This window comes from Coturnix japonica, chromosome 16 (assembly GCF_054131305.1).
Source record: "Coturnix japonica strain WE chromosome 16, WE-NBRP24, whole genome shotgun sequence".
Taxonomy (NCBI): domain Eukaryota; kingdom Metazoa; phylum Chordata; class Aves; order Galliformes; family Phasianidae; genus Coturnix; species Coturnix japonica.
Genome location: NC_140678.1, coordinates 7,066,050 through 7,089,840, shown reverse-complemented (window position 1 = coordinate 7,089,840; position 23,791 = coordinate 7,066,050). Strand labels below are relative to the sequence as shown.

Sequence of the window (23,791 nt, the reverse complement as noted above, 5' to 3'; positions counted from 1 at the left end):
ATCTTGTTATCTTCTTCAGGTTATCAGAACTTGTTCAGCAAAAAGGAGGGATATCTGGAGAGAGCTTAAAGAATCCAGTATAAATTTATTGTCTATTTATTTATAGTTGGGTTTAAAGAAGACATTAAAGCAGCACTGTGCAACTGATACCAATCCAGGATGTCCCAATGAGTTCTGTACTGTTACTGTGTTGACAAAGGTCCTTCTCAACCTCCCCACACAATTTCTGCTCACAATGGACCTATGGGACTTGCATCACTTTTCTTCACATCACTCTTCTCCTCTGCATTCATCCGCTCAGTGTTAAAACTGCTTTGCACCAACTCCCACTGGCTTTCCTCAGAGAACCAGCTACACATGGAAAAGGAAAGATTTCTCTTTTTTATCTGGCCAGCAAATGGAAAGAAAGGTGATGCAATTGAATGAACAGTAAAACACAGTGATCAACTGCATGCTATGTTCAAGCTGCATCTATTGAAGTTTGTCTTTCATATGGAATACTTTTAAAAGAAATGATTTATTCTGAGGTAGGATAGGATAGATTGAATCACAGTGAAGTAGTTGACAACAGAGGCCATCAGACTCTGAGAGATGGAGCAAATTCCAGTAATCTCCCTGGGATAGATCAGCCAGGTAGTTGAGAGGTATCAACTTAAAATTGATCAGGACTTGTGAGTATTTCACACATTGAGACGGGTTAACACATTCTCACTGATTCTCAGACTTTGGGGAGATGGAACAAATTCCAGTAATCCCCCTGAAAGTCAGAAATCAGACAGATAATTGGGAGGTATCTGACTGAACAAAGAGCAAGGGATGGAGAAATCTGGAGGGCAGTGGGAGTAGTTTGTGCCCAAATGGCCTGCTGAAAACATGCCCTTAACCATGGCCATTTATTTAGGAGAGCTGAAAAAACTTGGAGGATGAGACACATCAAATAGGCAGCAGGGAAGAGTAGTGCTGGGCACCGGGCTATAGTCACAGGGCATTGGCACTGGCACCACTGTCTGTGTCTCTGAATCTGAAGACATTTGTGTCCAGCGAACACAGTTCTGGAAAACATTGTAGTTTCAGTAAAAGAAAAAAAAAGACATCAAATCACCTCAAAGATTCATATTTACAACTTAAAATGGAACAAGACTCATGAGAATTTTTCATGTTAAGAAGGGTTAACACAATTTCAATGATTTCCATCTTTGTCTTCAATTATTTGTTTCAGTTTTATTGACATTTATGATCAACTATTAAGCTTACAGCCTCAAAATAAATAAAAAGAGATACATTTGCATCTTGCACGTGGCCTGATGCCCCTTTCACCTTCGCAGTTCCCACAAGTCCTTCCATGCCGGAGAGTATGAGATCCAGCAGAGCACCTCTCCTCTTTGGTTCCTCCACTGCTTGGTCAAGAAGCTGCCATCTGTGCTCTCCATGGATCTGCTGGATGCCACATGCCCTGCTGTGCTGTCCCTGCTGCAGATAATGGAGTGACAAAGGCCACCAAATGGGACAAGGGACAGACAACATCAGATTCCCATCTGTCTGCAGAGGGCACCTTCCATTTACTCTCCCTGATCAGGAAGACAGGAAAAGACACTGATGGTCTCCTCTGTTTGCCATTTCCATTAGCTCTGACCTGTCTGCTCTTCCATCCCCAGGCAGAGCTCAGTGCACTCTCACAGAGGGCATTCACCCTTCTTTATCTCCTCGCCCATCCATCCTAAAGACTCGGTATCCCCCTTGTGCTACAGTGCAGTTGTGGAAGCCATTAAACTGTGTCCCCATGGTCCAAACAGGAGCTCAGGCCTGCAGCTCTATCAAGATTTCTAGCTTCTTGTGTGTTGGTGTTTGCATTAGTGCAAAACCACAGAAGTAAACATCCTAATTGGAAAGCATCACTGGACATAGCCTGACTGGATAGCTAATCTATGGTATCAGTGTGCAGAAGGTGGCACACAAACATTAGACTGATCGTGGGCCTTGGAGTTGACACAGCAACATGGTCACACCATGGGCATGGCTTTCCTGAAGGCCCTGTGCTGCTCTTGCAGCTGTGAGTGAATTCACCAGACAGCCAGTGCTATCCCCTCTCTGGCCCTCGGCTGATGCCCAGGAAGGAGCTGTCTATCTCAGGGATTTCCCACATGGTTTACAAGCACTTGCTCAATATTCAAGAAGCCTATAAATCTACACTGGGCCAAAGGACACCAGTTTTAATATCTCATACAGTGTTTACTATATTGGAGGCAAAAGGGGGACATTAGTTCATTGGCTCTCACCCCAAAGATTCCTGAAATACCAGGCCATCCTGGTAGAGCAAGGTGATGTAGAAATAATTGTGACTAATATTGTCAACCCAGTATCTTTCCTTAGCGGAACTCCCGGAGAACCACTATTACATGACTGCTTTGAATCAACTGAAGCTGCACATTCCAGACGGTCAGTCGAACCTGAAGGACGAACCCTTAGAAGATGCAGAAGACACCTGGTTTACCAGCAACTGCAGTTTTATGAGACAAGGAGACTGTAAGGCAGGACATGCAGTAACTGCTACTGACCAGGTAATCGAAGCACAACCACCAGCTGTGGGGACTTCCCCTCAGAAGGCTGAAATAACTGCCTTGACAAGAGCTTTAATCATATGGACAGATGCTAAATATGTGCCACACGCTCATAGTACCATCTGAAAAGAGCAAGGATTGCTCACACACAAGAAAAACAGCCTGATTTAAATCTACCAATGGTTATTATATGTTGTAAAAGACATCAGAAATGTAACACTGTACAGGAAACAGAAAATAAGATGATAGATCAGGTGGCAGAACAGGCAGTTGAAGAGGGCTTCAATTCCAGACGGTAAACTTAAAATCTCTGAAGCCAAGTCAAAACCTGTAAAATATTCTAAAGAGAACAGGAGTCCAATTAATGATTTAGAAAGGAAGAGAGCAAGCTGACAGATGTGTGCATGCCCAAATGGACACATTATTATGCCCTTTAGTATTTTATGGAAATTGGTTATAAGGGAAGATAAGAGAATATGTTTATTGAGCAAACCAACACTACAAAGTACAGTCCCAGTACCAGGAACAGGGCACAAGTGGGCTTCATGGGAGAGGGCCTTCCAGGGCAACAACGGCAAATTGAGTTCACAGAACTCCCAAGAAAAGGGGGGTACCACTGTATGAAAATTTCTGTAACCTTAGAAACAATTGAGGATGCTGCTGCAGATGCTTGATGGACAATCCAAAAGGAGATATCCTGTTTATCCAAAGATGCATTGCAACATGGAGTAGGCAGGGATAACACCGATTGGGGAATAGTTTTCTCTGGATCATGGGATAAACTTACTAGTTGCCAAATTTAGGATGACTAAAACAGCTTTTCTTAGCCTGCATCACCTTGCTACTCTTGGTGTGTTTTACTTGTGTTGTTATAAGATGTCTTTTGTGTCTGTACCAAGGTACTGGAAGGGAATACGAGGTTTGGAAGAGACATGAGCTGAGACAAAAGGTAGAGAGCGGAGCCTATTTTGAGACCCATTAAGAATCTAGCAGGTAAAAGCCTGCTAGATTAAAGAAAAGGGGGGAATTGAAGAGTGAGCAAAGCCTCAAAATGGTGGTAAGGTAACACTTTGCTATAGAAAGGGAAAGGGGAACTTCACAGAAACCAAGACAAAGGGTAACTGTACATTTAAAAGTGCAGGGAAAGGGGGAATTGCAGACACTTAGTCAAAATAAAGCCAGAGAAGAGGGCAATAAAGATAAGAAGAAACTGTCCGGAGACCTCTGACAAGAAGGATTAGATCCCCCCCCCCGGGCAAGATGATGCCGACATGGGAGAACAATAACAGCAGATAACACCAAGAAGAAAACAGAAGAAGAATTTCACCCCAAAACATCGGCAAGGGTCACGGGGAATGGTGTCAGGGGGAATGAGGGAATGGGGTCGCAGGGAACGGGGCCATAGGGAATGTAATGAATATGTAATCAAACTGAGGAGGAGACTATTGATTATGTATTAGCTTAACCTATATCTGTAACACACTTTTCTCTTTACGGTGTGCAAGTTTGGAGGAGCTATCCCCCTTGCACCCGGCGCTGCGCAACGCTGGAATAAACATACCTGCTTTATAACCCATCTCTGGATTATAGAGTTTGATTCCGCAAGTCAATTTGGCACCCCAGATGGGACCCTCTCTGTTCGGCTGCAGGACCAGCTGAGAAGGGGGACGCCTTTGGCGCGCCCCGAGATTTCTCGGAAGGACTCCCCTCCCTCATCTGATCACTGCAGGAGCAGACAAGAACCATCTATCGGCGGACCAGGTATGTGAAATGGGGGACCCGTAAGTCGTGAGGAGACGTCCTACGCAGGGCACAGTGGAGTCGGCGTGCTCCCCCCCAAGGGACATGAGCTCACGGGTTAGGTTAGGTTGCCGGCTGGGTTAGGACTCCCTAGGGAGTGCCTACAAAGGGGCCAGTAAGTCGTACGCATGGTAAAAGAGCTATTGCTCACATTCAGGTGATTGCTAATTGGGCAGAGCTTGTCTGCTCTCTGGTACAGGGTGATTTGGGTAATCCTGGGATAATTGGTATCGTACAGTGCTGTTTATATAGGTGACCTAAGTCAACAACTAGCACCGGTGTTCTTAACATCTTTGGTTAAGCTTAACAAATGATATAATGTAATTGTGCTTGAATTGTCGTGTGAGTGTGGTGTGAGTGAGACGCAGCACAGCTGCGGGGCGAGTGCGGAGTCCCGACCCGCGGTTCCGTCCTCCCGCGAGGGAAACGGCCGGGGACGGACGAAGCGAAAGTTGTCTCCAATACTTGTTTATCTATGTTTTAATACGTGTTTATTTTGTATTATTAATTACTGGTTTTTGTAAAGTATGTGGTCATAAGTCATAACAATGCTGTTGTGTCAGAAGTGGTTTTACTTATAAAAGAATACGGTGGTTTATATTAAGTTACAATGGGAAAATCACAGAGCAAAGAGGTCCCTGCGCGCTCACCCCTGGGGTGTATACTGGCACATTGGCGAGATATCGCTGGGGAACCAGGAGGAACCCTGAGCCGAAAAAAAAAAAATCCTGATTAAATATTGTAATCAGTGGTGGTTGATTTATAAGCTAGAGGACAGGGACAATGAACATATAGAGGAATGTCTGTGTGGAATGAGCATCAAGCCATTTATGTGATACTGTGTTCTGCCTGCGAAGAGGTGTAAGGGAGGTGGGTCAGTCAGTGCTGGCTCTGTGGCGAGAGGTGTATAACTGAACGATATGGATTGCTAAGGGAAAGTTATAAGGTAGTAAGAGTGTTTATGGAAACTGAAGAACTGTGTTGTTTGATTTGTGGGTTTTGAAGGGAATGGGACAAACTGTTTGGCTGGTATAAGAAAGTGTAGTTGTTAATGTCATACGGAAGTATTGTTGAGGGTACGTGGAAGTGTAAATGAGGGTACAAATAGTGGAATAGTGTACAGAGGAAAAAGGGTTAAAGAGAAAGTGAGTTTATCTGTGCTGGCATGAGAACAACCCCCCCGCACCGTTCCCCTGCAATCAGAACTCTCAGAGTGGGAGAGGGAGCCAGGGTCAGAGACTGCTGCTGTAAACAGCAAAGGGGAAGGTGGAGAGGACAGGGCACTGGAAGTGAGAATAGCCTTCATGTGCAGAGATCTGGGAAATCTGAAATCTGGGCAGCACTGGATGGCTCTGGAGAGGAGGTGAAATGTAATGATTAGAGTTTGGAAAGTGAGAAAGTTTGGGAAGGACAAAAGTTGAGGAAGGCAAAGATAAAAACAGGGATGTCAGGTCTGAAGAGAGGTGTACAATAAGAAGAAAACAAACAACAACAACAACAACAAATAACAAAACAAACACCTGATTGAGAATCAGAGATGTTCAGGGAATTGAGAATAATAACAGCTGTTACTGTTGTGGTGCTAGAGTAGGGCCATAGGACCCAGGGATCCCCCACGAGGAAAGGGGGGGGAGGGAGGCTTGAGGAGCCCAGGGAGGGCTCTGCCCCGCTGGAATGAAAGCAGTGTGCAAATGCAGTGGGACACTGGTAGAGAAATCCGACCAAGCTGAGTGAGAAAGAATTGCCTCTGATTGCAGAACTGAACAATGAGAACTTGGGAAGTTAACCCTAGCAGATACACCAATGAAACTGCAGCTAAGGAAGCAGGATAAAGTAGTTCATTTTCTGATGGATATGGGAGCTTCTTACTACCCATAGATGGTTTTGTAACATTAGTAGGTGCTACTGCCCAACAAGAAAAGGCTTACTTTTGGAATTAATTAAATATAAGCTAAGAAAACAAGTAGGAATACAGAAATTCTTGTACCTGTCAGGTTACCCTGGCAAGAAATTTAATAAAACTGGAGCTAAGGGTCAAACAATATTGGCTGATTAAGAATTGTAAGTCTGACTATTAACACAAACTGGGAAAAACAATGTTATACCCCCAGGAGCCACAGCAATCTCAATTAAGACACACTTAGGGGTGTGGGCATCAGGGCCAAAAATTAAGCCCTAAATACAAGTTAAAAGCAAGAGCTCACCCACTCAGGGTAAAGTGGTGCCCTTTGAGGATATGTGACTGTAGAAGGACAAAAGAAATAATAGATAATTTTTTGAGTTTAAATTACTAATTGAATGGGAATCCAAGTACAAAACTCCAATTTTGCCAATTTGCTAAATTTTCGGATAGCAAGTGCTTTAGTTTGGTAGAAGACATGAGGACAAGTAATGGAATTGTTGAATGGATACACTCAGTGATGGAAAATCCATGCACTTTATCAACCAAGTTAAGGAATGAATAGGTGGAGTTTACCTTCTGGATTTGAGGGATGTCTCTTCTGCCTGGTTTGGCTAAAGGAAGCCTAAGGTTATTTGCCTTTGAATAGGAAAACCCTAATAGAGGGAGAAGAGACTCAGTTAACCTGGACAGTGTTACCCAGGGTTGTGAGAATAGCTTAATGATCTTTGAGAACTGGTCAACTCATGAGCCTGAGACCTGGGATCCTCCATCCTAGGGTGGAACTTTACTGGACCATGTGGATGCCACAGCAACAAAAGGACTGTGTACAATAGACTGAGAGTTTGCTGAGTTTCTTGGTTTACAGAAAGCACAAATAACTCAGAAATTACAGCTGGACTTTGGACCTTAAGGACTGCCAAGAAAGAAGCCATCTGCTAAGCCCCTGAGCTGCAAACTGTCAAGGAACTCCATACGTTCCCAGGAATGACAGGAGGATGCTGACCATGGATACACAGCTACGGACTGATGGTAAACATCAAACAGCTTGAAGTGAGTAAGGGATGGTGCCTGAGGGCAGTGGCTGCACTGGTGCTCAATATTCAAGAAGCCTATAAATCTACACTGGGCCAAAGGACACCAGTTTTAATATCTCATACAGTGTTTACTATATTGGAGGCAAAAGGGGGACATTAGTTCATTGGCTCTCACCCCAAAGATTCCTGAAATACCAGGCCATCCTGGTAGAGCAAGGTGATGTAGAAATAATTGTGACTAATATTGTCAACCCAGTATCTTTCCTTAGCGGAACTCCCGGAGAACCACTATTACATGACTGCTTTGAATCAACTGAAGCTGCACATTCCAGACGGTCAGTCGAACCTGAAGGACGAACCCTTAGAAGATGCAGAAGACACCTGGTTTACCAGCAACTGCAGTTTTATGAGACAAGGAGACTGTAAGGCAGGACATGCAGTAACTGCTACTGACCAGGTAATCGAAGCACAACCACCAGCTGTGGGGACTTCCCCTCAGAAGGCTGAAATAACTGCCTTGACAAGAGCTTTAATCATATGGACAGATGCTAAATATGTGCCACACGCTCATAGTACCATCTGAAAAGAGCAAGGATTGCTCACACACAAGAAAAACAGCCTGATTTAAATCTACCAATGGTTATTATATGTTGTAAAAGACATCAGAAATGTAACACTGTACAGGAAACAGAAAATAAGATGATAGATCAGGTGGCAGAACAGGCAGTTGAAGAGGGCTTCAATTCCAGACGGTAAACTTAAAATCTCTGAAGCCAAGTCAAAACCTGTAAAATATTCTAAAGAGAACAGGAGTCCAATTAATGATTTAGAAAGGAAGAGAGCAAGCTGACAGATGTGTGCATGCCCAAATGGACACATTATTATGCCCTTTAGTATTTTATGGAAATTGGTTATAAGGGAAGATAAGAGAATATGTTTATTGAGCAAACCAACACTACAAAGTACAGTCCCAGTACCAGGAACAGGGCACAAGTGGGCTTCATGGGAGAGGGCCTTCCAGGGCAACAACGGCAAATTGAGTTCACAGAACTCCCAAGAAAAGGGGGGTACCACTGTATGAAAATTTCTGTAACCTTAGAAACAATTGAGGATGCTGCTGCAGATGCTTGATGGACAATCCAAAAGGAGATATCCTGTTTATCCAAAGATGCATTGCAACATGGAGTAGGCAGGGATAACACCGATTGGGGAATAGTTTTCTCTGGATCATGGGATAAACTTACTAGTTGCCAAATTTAGGATGACTAAAACAGCTTTTCTTAGCCTGCATCACCTTGCTACTCTTGGTGTGTTTTACTTGTGTTGTTATAAGATGTCTTTTGTGTCTGTACCAAGGTACTGGAAGGGAATACGAGGTTTGGAAGAGACATGAGCTGAGACAAAAGGTAGAGAGCGGAGCCTATTTTGAGACCCATTAAGAATCTAGCAGGTAAAAGCCTGCTAGATTAAAGAAAAGGGGGGAATTGAAGAGTGAGCAAAGCCTCAAAATGGTGGTAAGGTAACACTTTGCTATAGAAAGGGAAAGGGGAACTTCACAGAAACCAAGACAAAGGGTAACTGTACATTTAAAAGTGCAGGGAAAGGGGGAATTGCAGACACTTAGTCAAAATAAAGCCAGAGAAGAGGGCAATAAAGATAAGAAGAAACTGTCCGGAGACCTCTGACAAGAAGGATTAGATCCCCCCCCCCGGGCAAGATGATGCCGACATGGGAGAACAATAACAGCAGATAACACCAAGAAGAAAACAGAAGAAGAATTTCACCCCAAAACATCGGCAAGGGTCACGGGGAATGGTGTCAGGGGGAATGAGGGAATGGGGTCGCAGGGAACGGGGCCATAGGGAATGTAATGAATATGTAATCAAACTGAGGAGGAGACTATTGATTATGTATTAGCTTAACCTATATCTGTAACACACTTTTCTCTTTACGGTGTGCAAGTTTGGAGGAGCTATCCCCCTTGCACCCGGCGCTGCGCAACGCTGGAATAAACATACCTGCTTTATAACCCATCTCTGGATTATAGAGTTTGATTCTGCAAGTCACTGGCACACATCAGGAGCAGCCCAGGCACCTTGGGCATCACCCAGTGTCTGTGTGTGAGCAGCTGCCTCCCAGCTGAAGGTCCGAGGACTCAGAGCAGGAGCTCACATGCAGGCAACTCCTTGTGCTCTTCTGAACTGAACCAGAGGAATCCCAGCTCCTGTGGGTGTGTAGGGAGCTGAATCCCATTTCAGCTCCAGGATTTCTGTCAAGGGATGAGACTCCTGCACTGCCTCAGCTGGATCACTGCCCTGCACAGGGAAAGTCCAAACCTTGCCTTCCTTGTCTGGTTGCCCTTATTGTTTCATCAAACGATCTCTGGGAGCACTCCCCATATGTCTCCAATCAGTCACTGACCACTGGACATGTGGTGGTTAATTGAGCGAATTTCAAAGCACAGTCATGATGCTGTTGTCTTTCAGGAGCTGTTGGCCATGAGGACCCAGGGACATGTCAGGGGAGACAAGTCGGAAAGATAAAAATGACATAATCTGCTGCTTGCCTGTCCAGGCTCCTGGGACACAGGGAGCTCATAAAAGTGTGCAGGGCTGCAGAGAGACAGCTGTGCCCAGGAGCAGCTCTTGTGCACAGCACAGCCTGCAGGTGACAGAAGGAGAGGAGAGAAACTGAAGAGAGCTTGCAGGATGTGTGTGGTGTGAGCGGGCTGTGAGCTCACTGCAGGAGCATTGCTCACAGACCATGACAGGGTAAGTCTCACTGCAGACCATGAGCTGCTTTTCATAGAGGGTCAACTTAATTTGGGACATCCCATAGGAGATCTGGATGCAGGCACTGCATGTTTCTTTACTGTGGAAAAAGCCTTCTGCTCCAGCTGAGGGCTTCCATACTGCAGTATGAAATCACAGCCCTGAGGGCTGCATGTCCCAGCACGGCTGCAGGCTGTGCAGCCGGGGCTGCAGGCGGGTGCCCAGGGCTGTCCTGCAGAGCAGGGTCCCTGCTGTGCCCCAGGGGCTGTGTGCCGGGTATGGGACTCTGCCGCCTGCCAGGCTCAGCACTCAGCCTGCCCGGGGAGCTGCCCAGGGTGCTGCAGGGAGACGGGTGGGGGGAAGGAGCCCCCCGGCAGGGCTTGTGCTGCCACAGCTGCTGCCTGGGGCAGGGGATCACAACTCCACTGCACAACGGAATGTTTCTGAGGGCACTTTGCAAGAGGAGAGCCAAGGCAGGGGGTTTCCATTTCCTGTTCTGAGGCAAAGAGGTTTGGAGTCAGAAATCTAAAAGGGGCAATAAGAGTTCTGAGAATTTTTCATCAATCAATTGCTTGTTTTGTGAACACTCACACATGATGTGCTTTCAGTCTCCCCTTTCTCGAAGGATGGAATTATCATCATTTTCTGTAGGCATGAATAATTCACTTATCCTACAAACAGGCAGCATTTTCTAACTGAAACTGAATGCCACAGAAGCTCGGGTAGGGGGCTCTAAGAGCACTTGGGGTAAAGATATGAGACATGAAACAGATGAAAATATCCAGGGAGAAGGCATAAGAAAATAAAAGGAAGGTTAGAGCTCCATATGCTGCTTCTGCTTAAGGAATGCTGAAATACATGAAATTAAATGCAAGTAATGGTGCTAAATGTACACTGTTGTAAGAGAATAAAAACATTTCATATTATAGCAGGAGGAGTGTGTCTGAGAATGGTCTGGACTTGTCATTATCTTCTGCACTCTGAGCAGGACTCCAAGCCCAACAACAGCAGATGTCCAACAGCAGCTCCATCAGCGAGTTCCTCCTGCTGCCGTTGGCAGACACGCGGCAGCTGCAGCTCCTGCACTTCTGGCTCTTCCTGGGCATCTACCTGGCTGCCCTCCTGGGCAACGGCCTCATCAGCACAGCCGTAGCCTGCGACCGCCGCCTGCACACCCCCATGTACTTCTTCCTCCTCAACCTGGCCCTCCTCGACCTGGGCTGCATCTCCACCACTCTCCCCAAAGCCATGGCCAACGCCCTCTGGGACACCAGGGCCATCTCCTACACAGAATGTGCTGCACAGCTCTTTTTCTTTTCCTTCTTCCTCTCAGCAGAGTATTCCCTTCTCATCATCATGTCCTATGACCGCTACGTTGCCATCTGCAAGCCCCTGCACTACGGGACCTTGATGGACAGCAGAGCTTGTGCCACCATGGCAGCAGCTGCCTGGGTCACTGGGGTTCTCTATTCCCTGCTGCACACTGCCAGTACGTTTTCACTGCCTCTCTGCCAAGGCAATGTTGTCAACCAGTTTTTCTGTGAAATCCCACAGATCCTCAAGCTCTCCTGCTCTGGCTCCTACCTCATGGAATTTGTATTTCTCTTTTTTGGTGTCAGTTTAGGCTTTGGTTGCTTTGTTTTCATAGTTGTGTCCTATGTGCACATCTTCATGGCTGTGCTGAGGATGCCCTCTGAGCAGGGACGGCACAAAGCCTTCTCCATGTGCCTCCCTCACCTGGCTGTGGTCTCCCTGTTTCTCAGCACTGGTGCTTTTGCCTACCTGAAGCCCCCGTCCATTTCCTCCCCACTCCTGGATCTGACATTCTGTATGCAGTGGTTCCTCCAACACTAAACCCTATTATCTACAGCATGAGGAACAGGGAGATCAAGCACGCTTTCAGGAAGGTGTTGCAATAAGCACTATTCCAGCTACAATAAAATGCACAACTTCCTCAATAGGATTCCCAGTGGTGGTTCTTTATGTTTTATGCATCTTTGTCTGTTTGATTATGTGAGATATAGGAATGTGCAAAAAAAAAATGTTATTGAACTTATAAATAAAAATGTATTTAAATTCTTTCCTACCTAATTTCCATTTTCTCACTCCAAGAACTCATGTAAACATGGAACCAGATTCCCTGAATATGTTATAAGATACCTAAAAAGCTTTCAAAATAGACTTACTTAGATTTTCTTTCTTCCTACTTTGCCTGGATTTGGGGAGGTACAGCCACAGACAGCAGCTCAACGTGCTCTTTTCATTCATGTGCTCTTACCAGTGCTGCAGTGCTCTTGAGTCCTCTCATTTGTGCAGTCCTGAAGGTCTTGTGCGTCTCACAACAGTCCTGTTGCCTCTACAGCAGCAATCCAGGGCTGCAGTCAGTAGCCGGCAATATGAACAGGTCTGTCAGAGCTGGTCTCCTTGCTGGCACTGCCATAACAAGAGGGCCCCTTTAGAGCAGGACCAGAGAACTGGAGGGAGGCCTCTTCCAAAGCTGGTGTAAGGAATATACCTCAGGAGCTGCTCCCTGAGAAAACCTTGAGATCTTCAGGTGCTCTTCACTGTGTGACCAGATCAGATTGAATAGTCCCAAGGAGATCCGTAAGCATCTCAAGGCAGTGCTGTGGTTTAAGGTTTATGGGTTGAGACAAAGAGAAAAAGAAAAGGATAATAATTATGACAAATGTATTTATACATATATAATATATTTAGTGTATTTTCACACATATACAACATATGCAGTTGCAAACATATATGAACTAATCCCTATGCGCATCTGTCTGCAAGTCCAGGATTAGTTGCAGGGGTTTTAACAGCCACAGGGTTCACTGTAGGAGCTGAAGTGGCTGTTGGGCTGTTGCAGGAGTTGAAGTGACCTCAGAATTCATTGCCAGAGCTGGAACCACCACAGGACCTGTGACTATGTTGGAGCAGCCACTGGGCTCATTGGAGGGGTTGGAGCCACCGCAGGGCTGTACTTCCTCCCTTGGGAGGAATTTGTACCATTTTCTTATGACCATACTTGGAACAGCTACAGGACCCGTAGCAGGAGTAACTGCAGAGCTCATTATGAGGGGTGGAGTGACAGAGGGATCTGCCCAGAGCTTGGAGCAACTGCAGGACGTGTAGCAAAACCTTGGAGCTGCTGCATGGTCTGTGCCAGGAGTTGCAGAGGCTGCAGCACTGTCAGCAGATCCAGCTCTCTGGATCTGGCACACTGCAGTCATTTGTGCCTCTTGGGGGTTACCAGTGCCACAGCAGACCTGCCCCCAATATTCTACCAGTCTATCAGGATCCTGCAGTTGCTCGGAGATGAAGTTCCAAAGCCCTGGGGGTGCCCACCACTCCAGGCAGCTGCCCAGACCGTCCCACACCCTCTGCCATGCAGAGCCTTCTCACCTTGGGGCAGATCTCTCACTGATATTCCTGAATAATTGTTTAACCTCAATCATAGATTCATAGAATCACCAAGGTTGGAAAAGGCCTAAAAGATCATCCAGTCCAACCGTTCACCTGTTACCTATAGCTCCCACTAAACCATGTCCCTCAACACAATATCCAGTACACCCCCGGACTCATAGAGGCGACAATGTAAATTGTGTAATTCCTAATCATATGGACAATATTACTTCCAAAACCCAAAGATGACCGCAGAGCTGAATGTGCACAAAACTTCACTTTGTCAGCTGCCAATTTTATCGTGGTACAAACTGAGGTCAAACAGCATAGCAAAATAAATACCCTAATGCAGCATCCAAGCACCAAGTAAGGAGCTGTGCAGTGAAGCTTCATGAGAAGACTCAACAAGCTCCACACATAGGGAGCACATCCACACATATCAGCACCATGGCCTGCACTTCTCCAGCTCCCACAAAGCCCTGTCCGCACTGGACAGATGTGCTGCTATCTCAACCCTTGGAGCCTCACATCAGGCACCAAAATGACAGTGGTTGTTGAACCCAACATGTGGCTCAGCAGCACACAGTGCTTTGTGCACTGCCCAATTCCCAGTGGGATGGGGATGAGAACTGGGAAAAAGAGTACAACTTCTGGGATGTAACAAAGCAGTTTACTAAGAGAGATAAAAGAAGTGGAGTAATAGTTATCACTATATATCCGTTGATATGGAATTGTATGTAACAACTGATGCACAAGCACTTGCTCAGCACCACCAGACTGATGCTCAGCTGGACCCTGGGCAGTGAAGAGACTGAGATGAACTCCCACCCCTTTCAATACAATTTCTGCTTGCTGTCAGCTGATAGAGAACGTCCCTTTGGCCACTATCAGTCAGCTGTCCTCACTCTGTTCCCTCCCAGCTCCATGTGCCCTCCACTGACCATGGCCTTGGCTCTGTACAACACTGCTTAGCAGCAGCTGTAAACATCAGAGTGTTATCAATGGTTTTCTCCTAGAACCAAAACACTGCACCACAGCAGACAGTCTGAAGAAAACAATTCCATCCCAGCTGTAACTCAGATTCCTGCCTGTCCCCTCTTCTTGTTCTTCCTGATCAGGAAGCAAGGAACAGAATCTGCCGCTCTCCTCTCTGAGCCCTTTCCATCAGTTCTCAGCTGGCTCCTCTGCCATCCCCAGGCAGAGCTCAGTGCCCTCTCATGGATGGCAGCAGCCTTTTCTCTTCTTCCTTGCCCATCCGTCATGCAGAATCTGTACCCCATTTGCTACAGTACAGAGCTGAGAATCAACCCACCGTGTCTCTGTGAACCAAACAAGACCCTAGGCCTGCAAAGGCACAGAGATTTGGAGTTCGCTGAGTGAATGTTTGTGGTCCTCTCATTAGTGTAACGACTCTTCAGAAAGGATCCCCTTCCAGAAGCATGTTTTGATTTTGCCTGGCTGGGCCTTGCATCTACACCGTGCTACTGGTGTTCAGAAGATGGCACACAGGTACGAGACCCATTGTGGGGCTCACAGTTGTCCAGTGAACATTGTCACTACCCAGGGCATGTCTTTCCTAAAGGTCCTCAGTGGCATTTGCCAGCTGGCTGGGGGTGTGCTGGAGACCCCAGGGAACTGCCATTCTGTTGTAATACAAGAAGAATTTTACAGAGCAGCAGCCATGGATCAAGATAAGCACTTTACAGAGCAGCAGCTGCAGAGCAGGATAAACAGCATGAGAACCAAGGACACCTCTAGCAAAAGAGTGAAAGGCTCGTGGCTTTGAAGCGGGGTTTTAGGGTTCTTATTGCAGAAGCTTTCTTCCAATTAGTACGTGTGATTTTTGAACACCCTTGTTTGTTTGCTATAAAAGTACGGCTCTTCAGGCAATAGATGGACACAGCTATATTTAACTCTATTGGTGTGTGGTTGTTTGTCCTAGAACGCTGACTTTTGCCTTCAGGTTCGCCAACACATGGGGGCCCGCAATGTCATGGGATTTAACTCTTGAACACCTGTGGGATCCCGAGAAACTAAGCCAGTATTTGAGTCAGGGATGGCGCAGCCTAGATAGATCTAAGGGGGTATGACTTATTTGGGGCTTGGCTTGTGCTTACCGTGCTCTATATAACACTGTTCCGAAAAGAGAGAATTTCCGAGCTGAGGTTCTAGCCAAAAAGGGAAATCCCCAAGTCAATTTTGATCAGTCACAGGAGGCACCAGTAACAATATCAGTTGCCCTTGTGGAAGGCAAGAAATGGAAATGGGTGTCCTCACGTCTAGAACGGAAAAAAGAAGTGGAGGAGGAGGCAACAGAAGATCCAGGTGACAGGTCTGGATAAGTACCGAGAAAGGAAAAAGGAAAAGTGTCATGAAGAAGAGAGTGATGAGGAGGAAATCTCTGTTACTGTTTGTCGATCCCTGAAGATGACTGAAATCGAAGGCGTAAGAAAGGAGTTCACACGGCACCAGAATGAATCTCTTGTTACCTGGTTGCTTCGCTGTTGGGACAGCTGGGACGGTAGCTTGTTGTGATGTGACAGGCCCTTCCCCATATTCTGGAAGAATCTTAGTGTAATACAGTGGGTGTAGACAAAAAGGCGTAGGTTATATAAGGATGTGTCTGTTTCAATAAATCGCCATTTTGCCACTTCATCTCCTTGGTGTCACTTGGTAATTGGCCTAGCTGCTGCTTCAGTTGAAGGCGAGAGATCGTAAAGAAATTAACGACCATAAAGCCTTCATGTGTATCATTAAAATTCTCAGCTATTAGACACAAGCGCTTTCCAGATTGAGCAAGGAACAACAGTAAATTGCACTGTGTGTTTCCTTGTGGTGTTACCTACGTGACCACAGAGAAGACACGAGGAAGTGGCATGACCAGCCTACTCCTGTACTATGAGCACGGGTGAGGGAACTACAAAACAGTCCAACCACCAGTACGGCTGCTCCAGTTATCACAGGTAACCAATAGAGGGGCCCTGCCCTCATTCAAGGGAGTGGAAGGGATAATAGAGTTTATTGGACTGTGTGGATTTGATGGCCTAGCACATCAGAACCACAGAAATATAAGGCACTGGTGGATACTGGTGCACAGTGCACCCTAATGCCCTCCAGTCATGAAGGGACAGAATCAATCCATATTTCTGGATATCTCTCAAGAATTGACTGTGTTGGAGGCTGAAATAAGCCTCACTGGTAAAGACTGGAAAAAACATCCTATGTGAGTGGTCCAGGGTTTCCGTTCATACTTGGTATTGAGGATACCTCAGAAGAGGGCATTTCAAGGATACTAAGGGGTATCACTGGGCCTTTGGAATCGCTGCTGTAGATATGGACAACATTAAGCATCTGTCTGTTTTGCCTGGCCTGTCAGAGGACACGTCTGTTGTGAGGCTGCTACGAGTAAAAATAAAAGAGCAGCAGGTACCGATTGCTACAAAGACAGTGCACAGACGGCAGTATCGCACCAACAGGGATTCCTTGCTCCCCATTCATGATTTGATTCGCCAGTTGGAGAATCAGGGAGTGATCAGTAAAACTCACTCACCTTTTAACAGCTCCATATGGCCAGTGCGTAAAGCCAGTGGAGAATGGAGGCTGACAGTAGACTACCGTGGCCTGAATGAGGTCACACCCCCACTGAGTGCTGCTGTGCTGGAGAGCAAATAATTCAAATTCTTCTATGAGCCAGTTTTGCTATTAAGTGAAGCAAAGTAAAAGGGCCTGCCCAGGAAATTCAGTTCTTAGGTATAAAGTGGCAGGATGGATGTCATCACATCCCAACAGTGATTGACAAAATCACTGCCATGTCTCCACCAACTAGCAAGAAAGAGACACAATCTTTCCTGGGTGCAGTGGGCTTTTGGAGGATGCACATTCCAAACTACAGCCTCATTGTAAGCCCCCTTTATCAGGTGATGCAGAAGAAGAATGATTTTGCATAGGGCCCAGAGCAGCAGCAGGCTTTTGAACAGATTAAACAGGAGATACCTGTGCCATGGACCTGGGGCCAGTACGGACTGGACAGGATGTAAAGAACATCCTCTATACTGCTGCTGGAGAGAAAGGTCCCACTTGGAGTTTGTGGCAAAGAGCCTCAGGAGGGACCCAAGGCCGACCCCTGGGATTCTGGAGCTGAGCGTACAAGGGGTCTGAAGAGTGCTACACTCCAACTGAGAAGGAGATCTTAGCCGCGTATGAGGGGGCTCGGGCTGCTTCCGAAGTAGCTGGTACTGAAATGCAGCTCTTTCTGGCACCTCGACTGTCAATGATGAACCGGATGTTGAAAGGGGAGGTTCTCTCCACCCATCATGCTACCGATGCCACCTGGAGCAAGTGGATTGCACTGATTAGACAACAAGCGCGGATGGGGAACCTCAATCGTCCAGGAATTTTAGAAGTGATCATGAACTGGACTGAAGATAAAAAGTTTGGAACATCACCAGGAGAAGAAGTGTCATGTGCTAAAGCGGCCCCACCATACATCGAACTACCAGAAAATGAAAAGAAATATGCTCTTTTCACTGATGGATCATTTCATATTGTAGGGAAGCATCGGAGATGGAAAGCTGCTGTTTGGAGCCCCACACGACAGGTCGCAGAGGCCACTGAAGGTAAAGGAGAATCAAGTCAGTTTGCAGAGGTAAAAGCTGTCCAGCTGACCTTAGATGTGGCTGAACGGGAGAGGTGGCCAATGCTTTATCTTTATACTGACTCATGGATGGTGGCAAATGCCTTATGGGGGTTGTTACAGCAGTGGGAACAAAATAACTGGCAACGGAGGTGTAAACCTATTTGGGCTGCTGAACTGTAGAAAAACATAACTGCTCAAAAAAAAGATATGATTGTAAAGGTGTGTCACGTGGATGCACACTTGCCCAAGAGTCGGGCTATTGCAGAACAACAAAACAACCATCAGGTAGGTCGAGCTGCCAGAATTGAGGTGGCTCAAATAGACTTGGACTGGCAGAACAAGAGTGAATTATTTCAAGCTTGATGGTTCCATGAGACCTCAGGCCATCAAGGAATGGACATAACATATAATTGGGCTAGAGACTGAGGGGTGGACTTAACTATGGATGCTATTGCACTGGTTATTCATGACTGTGAATCATGTGCCATAATTAAACAAGCCAAGAATATGAAGCCTCTCTGGGGGGAAGGCCAAGGCAAAAGTATAAATATGGGGAGGAGTGACAGGTGAATGATGTCACCTTGCCAGGATCTCATAATGATAAGCGTTTTGTGCTTACCATGGTGGAAGCAACCACTTGGTGGCTTGAAACATACGCAGTACCCCATGCTACTGCCAGAAACACAATATTGGGTTGTTAGAAACAAGTCCTATAGAGACATGACACCTCAGAAAGAACTGAGTCTCATAATGGGACACATTTCAAAAATTCCCTTAATAAATACTTGGGCCAAAGTTCATAGCATTGAGTGGATTTATCATATCCCCTACCATGCACCAGCTTCTGGTAAAATTAAAAGATACAATGGGGTGTTGAAAACTATGTTGAAAGCAATGGGTGGTAGAACACTGAAGCACTGGGAAAAGCATTTGCATGTGGTGCAAGGATGCTGTTAAAGTTCATATCCCACATGTGCCCTGTGTCTCATCACAGGATGTGGGGTGTGAGAAGGGCCCAGTCTGAACAAGCAGTCAATCCCAGTGAAACTCTGAACTTCAGATCTCTCAGTTCCAGTGCCCTCCTGTGCACACTCTCCCATAGTTTGATGTTCTTTATGTTCTGCATTGCCCAGAAGTGCACCCAGTGCTCCAGGTGAGGCAGTAGCAATGCAGAGCAAAGAGGGACAAACCTTTCTCCCACCCAGCTGGCAATAAATTGCTTGATGCACTTTAGGGGACTGTTGGCCTTCTTGGCTGGCTGGGCACACTGCTGACTCACTTAAAATTTTATGTTGAGCAGGACCCCCAATCCTTTTCAGTCAGACGTCTCTCATGTGTCCAATATACAGACAGTGTTTATGTCCAGGGTTGCCCATACCCAGGTGCACAATCAGGCACTTGTTCTTGTTATACTTTATGCACTTGGTGCTTAGTACCAACTGGTACCCACTTCTCTGACTTGTCCACATCTCTCTGCAAGTCCTCTCCACCCTAAGTGGAGGCAACAACACCTCCTCATCTGGTCTCATCAGCAAACTTGCTCAGAACATCTTCTAGTCCTGCATGCAAGTCATCTGCATAAACATGAAAGGAAAGTGGCCCTAAAATGGAACCCTGGGGAGCTCTGACAGTGACCATCTACCAGCCCAATGGAACCCACTGACTATAATCCTTTGGGACAGAACTACTGGCCAACTGCTCACCCACCACTGCTGGTGAACCTGAAAGGCAAAATGTCAGCGTGCTGGGTCAAACAGAGAAACACCAATATAGTTACATAAAGCTGCATCAATTTATTGCCCGAAAGCCAGACTTTTATAGGAGACAGACAAGGGTGTCCAAAAATCACACACGCTAGTTGGAGGAAAGCTACTGCAATAACAACCCTATAACCCCCCTTCAAAGCCACGAGCCATTCATTCTTTTCCTAGAGATGTCCTTTGTTCTCATGCTGTTTATCCTGCTCCGCAGCTGCTGCTCTGTGAACTCCTTATCTCAATCCATGGCTGCTGCTCTGTAAAATTCTTCTTGTATTACACCACACCACGTTCTGTTTCTGTCTAGCTGTATGCAGGAATTTCTGTCCAGAAGGGTGCTGGAGAAATAGTATCAAAAGCTCTACTGAAATCCTCAAGGATTACATCAACTGCCTTCCCTTGTTCAGCTCAATGGATAAAGGTGTCATAAAAAGACCTGAAATTAAATAGGACCTTCCCCTCTGTATCTTGTGTTGTCTGTGACCTGTCCTTCAGTTGTTTTTCCATAACTCCCACCATCATTTTCTCCATAATTTTACCAAGCACTGTAGTGAGACTGACAGGTCCATAGTTGCCCGTGTCATCTTTCTTGCTCTTCCTTACAATGAGACAACATTTGCCAGCTTCCTGTCAACAGGTATGACCCTAGATTTATTAGATGCCATTGAAATGCGAGCCCAGAGCATGCTAAAGTGTCATCAGTGCAAGAACGTAGATGTGCCATAGCTTTGCAATGCCTTGAAATCCAGACTATGCCACAGATGGAGCAGAGAGGAAGATCTGCCTCTTCTGTTCTGAGCTCATCCTTTTGATAAGCTGAATATCACTACATACTCCATGGGGTCAGGTGCAAAAGACACAATGGGTGCCCTAAGCACGTGGCTGAGGTGGTATTTAGGATGGCCAAGAATACCTCCCTTCTGGCCCTCAGCTGATGCTCCAGAAGGAGGTATCTATCTCATAGATTTTCCGTCACAGTTTACAAGCACTAGCACAAAACTAGGATCACCCAAGGCATCTTGGGCATCACTGAGAGACTGTGTATGAGTAGTGCAGTCCCTGTGGAATAAAAACCAAGGATTCAGATGAGGGACTCACACACAGACACCTCACTGTGCACATCTGAACTCAGCTAGGTGAACTTGTAGCTCCTGTGGTTCTTTGAAAAACTGATCCCAATTCAGCCCCAGGGTTTCCATCTGAGGATGAGATGCCTAACGCTAGAATAAGGATGGGATGGTCTGTTGATAACAGGACAAATGGAAACGGATTTAAATTAAAAAGGGGAGACATAGGTCAGATGTGAGGAACCTATATTTTTACACAGCAACACTGGAAAAAGTTGCCCTCAGAGGCTGTGCATGCCCAATGGATGGGATCCTGGGTTTACTCTGGGTTTACCCTCACGTCAGTCCATGTTTCTACTCATACTTTTGTCTAGGTGAACTCTCACTTTACTCAAGGTTTTACTCACAGTTTACCATCAGGGAGTGTGATCGGGAGATGGGCTGGTGGAGTGACTTGCTGGCATCCCCGAGGGAAGGCTGCCAGGCAGATACCCCCAGAAAAGTGGTTGACTCCCTGCCCTGTCACAGTCAGACAGACCTGACTGATGAGAAGGGTTGGAAGAGAGTCCCAACTCAACATCACAGGAGCCCCCCCATGCCTGCCTAGCCCTCGACCCCTGATCCATCTAAGCAACAGGTTTGACACTCTGAAATCTGAAGGAGATAAGAATGGGGAGGCAATGGAGGATCTGCCTAGGAGGAAACCTAATGCAAGGCAGTCACTACCAAGCCTTGTGACTTCCTCTGCCATGAAAGAAAGAAGGGTGGCCGTGGTGGGTGACTCCCTTCTCAGAGGAATAGAGGGCCCCATTTGCAGACTGGACCCCAGTTGTCAGTAAGTCTGCTGCCTTCTTGGTTTCAGGTCAGGGACATAATGAGGAAACTCCCAATGCTGGTTAGGTCCACTGATTATTTTCCACTACTCATAGTTTAGGTGGGCAGTGATGAAATTTCTTAGATAAGACTACAAACTATAAAAAGAGATTTCAGGAATTTAGGCCATTTAGTTCACAAAGTGGGAGATCAAGTGATTTTTTGTTCTATACCTTCAGTGGCAGTGAGGGACACAGAGCAGGCTTGGAAAGCAAAGCAATGAACAATTGTCTCAGAGGTTGGTACTGAGCCAGAAACTTTGAGTTCTTTGATCACAGGACAGTTTACTTGGCCCATGGTCTGTTATCCATGAATGGAACCCAACTGTCTCAAAGGGGGAAGTGAATCCTAGCATAGACGGTAGCGGGGCTTATCGAAAGAGCTTTAAACTAGCTACGATGGGGGAGTGGACAAAACAGGGCTTACCAGAGATAAGCCTAGGGAAATGCTGTTTGAGCTGGGAGAGAGGCAGATGCCTCAGCTGAAGTGCGTCTACACCAACGCACGCAGCTTGGTCAACAAGCAAGAGGAGCTGGAAGCAACTGTGCATCTGACAAACCATGACCTAGTTGCTATTACCGACCCATGGTGGGACCACTGCCATGACTGGAGTGCTGTGATGGATGGTTACAAGCTCTTCAGAAGGGATAGAGGAGGAAGGAAGGGTGGTGGTGTGGCCCTTTATATTAAAGAGAGTTTTGATGTTGAAGAGCTTGGGCTTCAGAATGAAGTGCATGTTTGTAAGGATCGGGGGAAAGGCCTGTAAGTGTGACATCTTGCTAAAGGTTTCTTATAGACCGCCTAATTGATGGGTGAGGCATTCTATGAGCAGCTTACTGAAGTCGCAAGATTGCCAGCACTCATTTTCTTGGGAGACTACAACTTCTCTGATATATGCTGGGAATATAATAAATAGCAGAGGAATCAGTCCAAGAGGTTTATAGATTGCATGCAAGACAGCTTCCTTACACAGCTGGTATGAAGTCCTACCAGGGGTGGTTCCTTGCTAGACCTGCTCTTCACTAACAGTGAAGGACTGGTAGGAGTTGAGAAGGTTGGGGACTGTCTTGGGCAGAGTGGCCATGAAATGGTAGAATTCTCTATTCTTGGAGATGTCAGAAGGGTGACTAGCAAAACTACTATTCTGAACTTCTAGAGGGCGGACTTTGACCTGTTCAGGACACTTGTAGCACAGGTCCCTTGGGAGTCGCTCCTTATGGGTAAAGGGGTCCAGGAAGCCTGGACACTCCTCAAGATGGAAATCTTAAAGGCACGAGATCAGGCTGTCCCTGAATGCCATAAGGTGAGCCATAGGGGAAGAAGACCAGTGCAGATGAACTGGGAAAAACTATTGAGACTCAGGAAGAAAAAGAGAATCTCCGTCCTCTGGAAGAAGGGGCTGGGTACTTGGGGAGATTACAAGGAAGTTGCTAAGGCATGCAGGGAGGAAGTTAGGAAGGCACATTAATTCCCTGTCCCTTAATCCATGCCCAGAGCTTCTCAGCCATGTCACTGCCAACTGTAAGCTCCATGCAGAGTTCAAGTGGGACACAGAGGGCACAGCCTTCTGCTGGGTGGATGCAAGTGTTGGTGGAACCAGATGGGACAAAGCCCTCCCACCATGCCCTCCTGGGAAAATGGCCACCCCAAGAATGGCAGTCTGCCTCCTCCATGACCCCATCTGAAATGCTCCTGCACTGATTGATTATAGGGCTTTAAACCAGGTCCAAATGGGGAAGGGTGGGGAATTGGATGTGACAGAGAAGGGCTGAGGGATATTGTTGCTGTTGGAGATTGAATGGAAAGCCTCTGAGTTGTTCTATAGGATTGTGTGAGGATTCCTCAGAGAAAGTCTTGTTGCCAATACCCCGTCCTAAATCTTACTGTGTACCCTCTGGGGGTAACCCCAACCTACTGCTGCCCTAAAGTGCCTGTAGACCAGTGCGGGTAGCATGGGAAATAAACGGGACAAATCAAGAGAAAACCACAG

General features: G+C 46.4%; 1 long non-coding RNA gene across 1 annotated transcript; it reads right to left on the bottom strand.

Annotated features, from left to right (window-relative positions):
• Positions 1-3,411: 3,411 nt before the first annotated feature.
• On the bottom strand, positions 3,412-9,351 carry LOC146758230 (uncharacterized). Its single transcript, XR_014934947.1, has 2 exons — positions 9,314-9,351; positions 3,412-5,064 (listed from the first exon to the last, which is right to left on the bottom strand). It is a non-coding gene; the product is annotated as an uncharacterized LOC146758230 (long non-coding RNA).
• Positions 9,352-23,791: the final 14,440 nt, after the last annotated feature.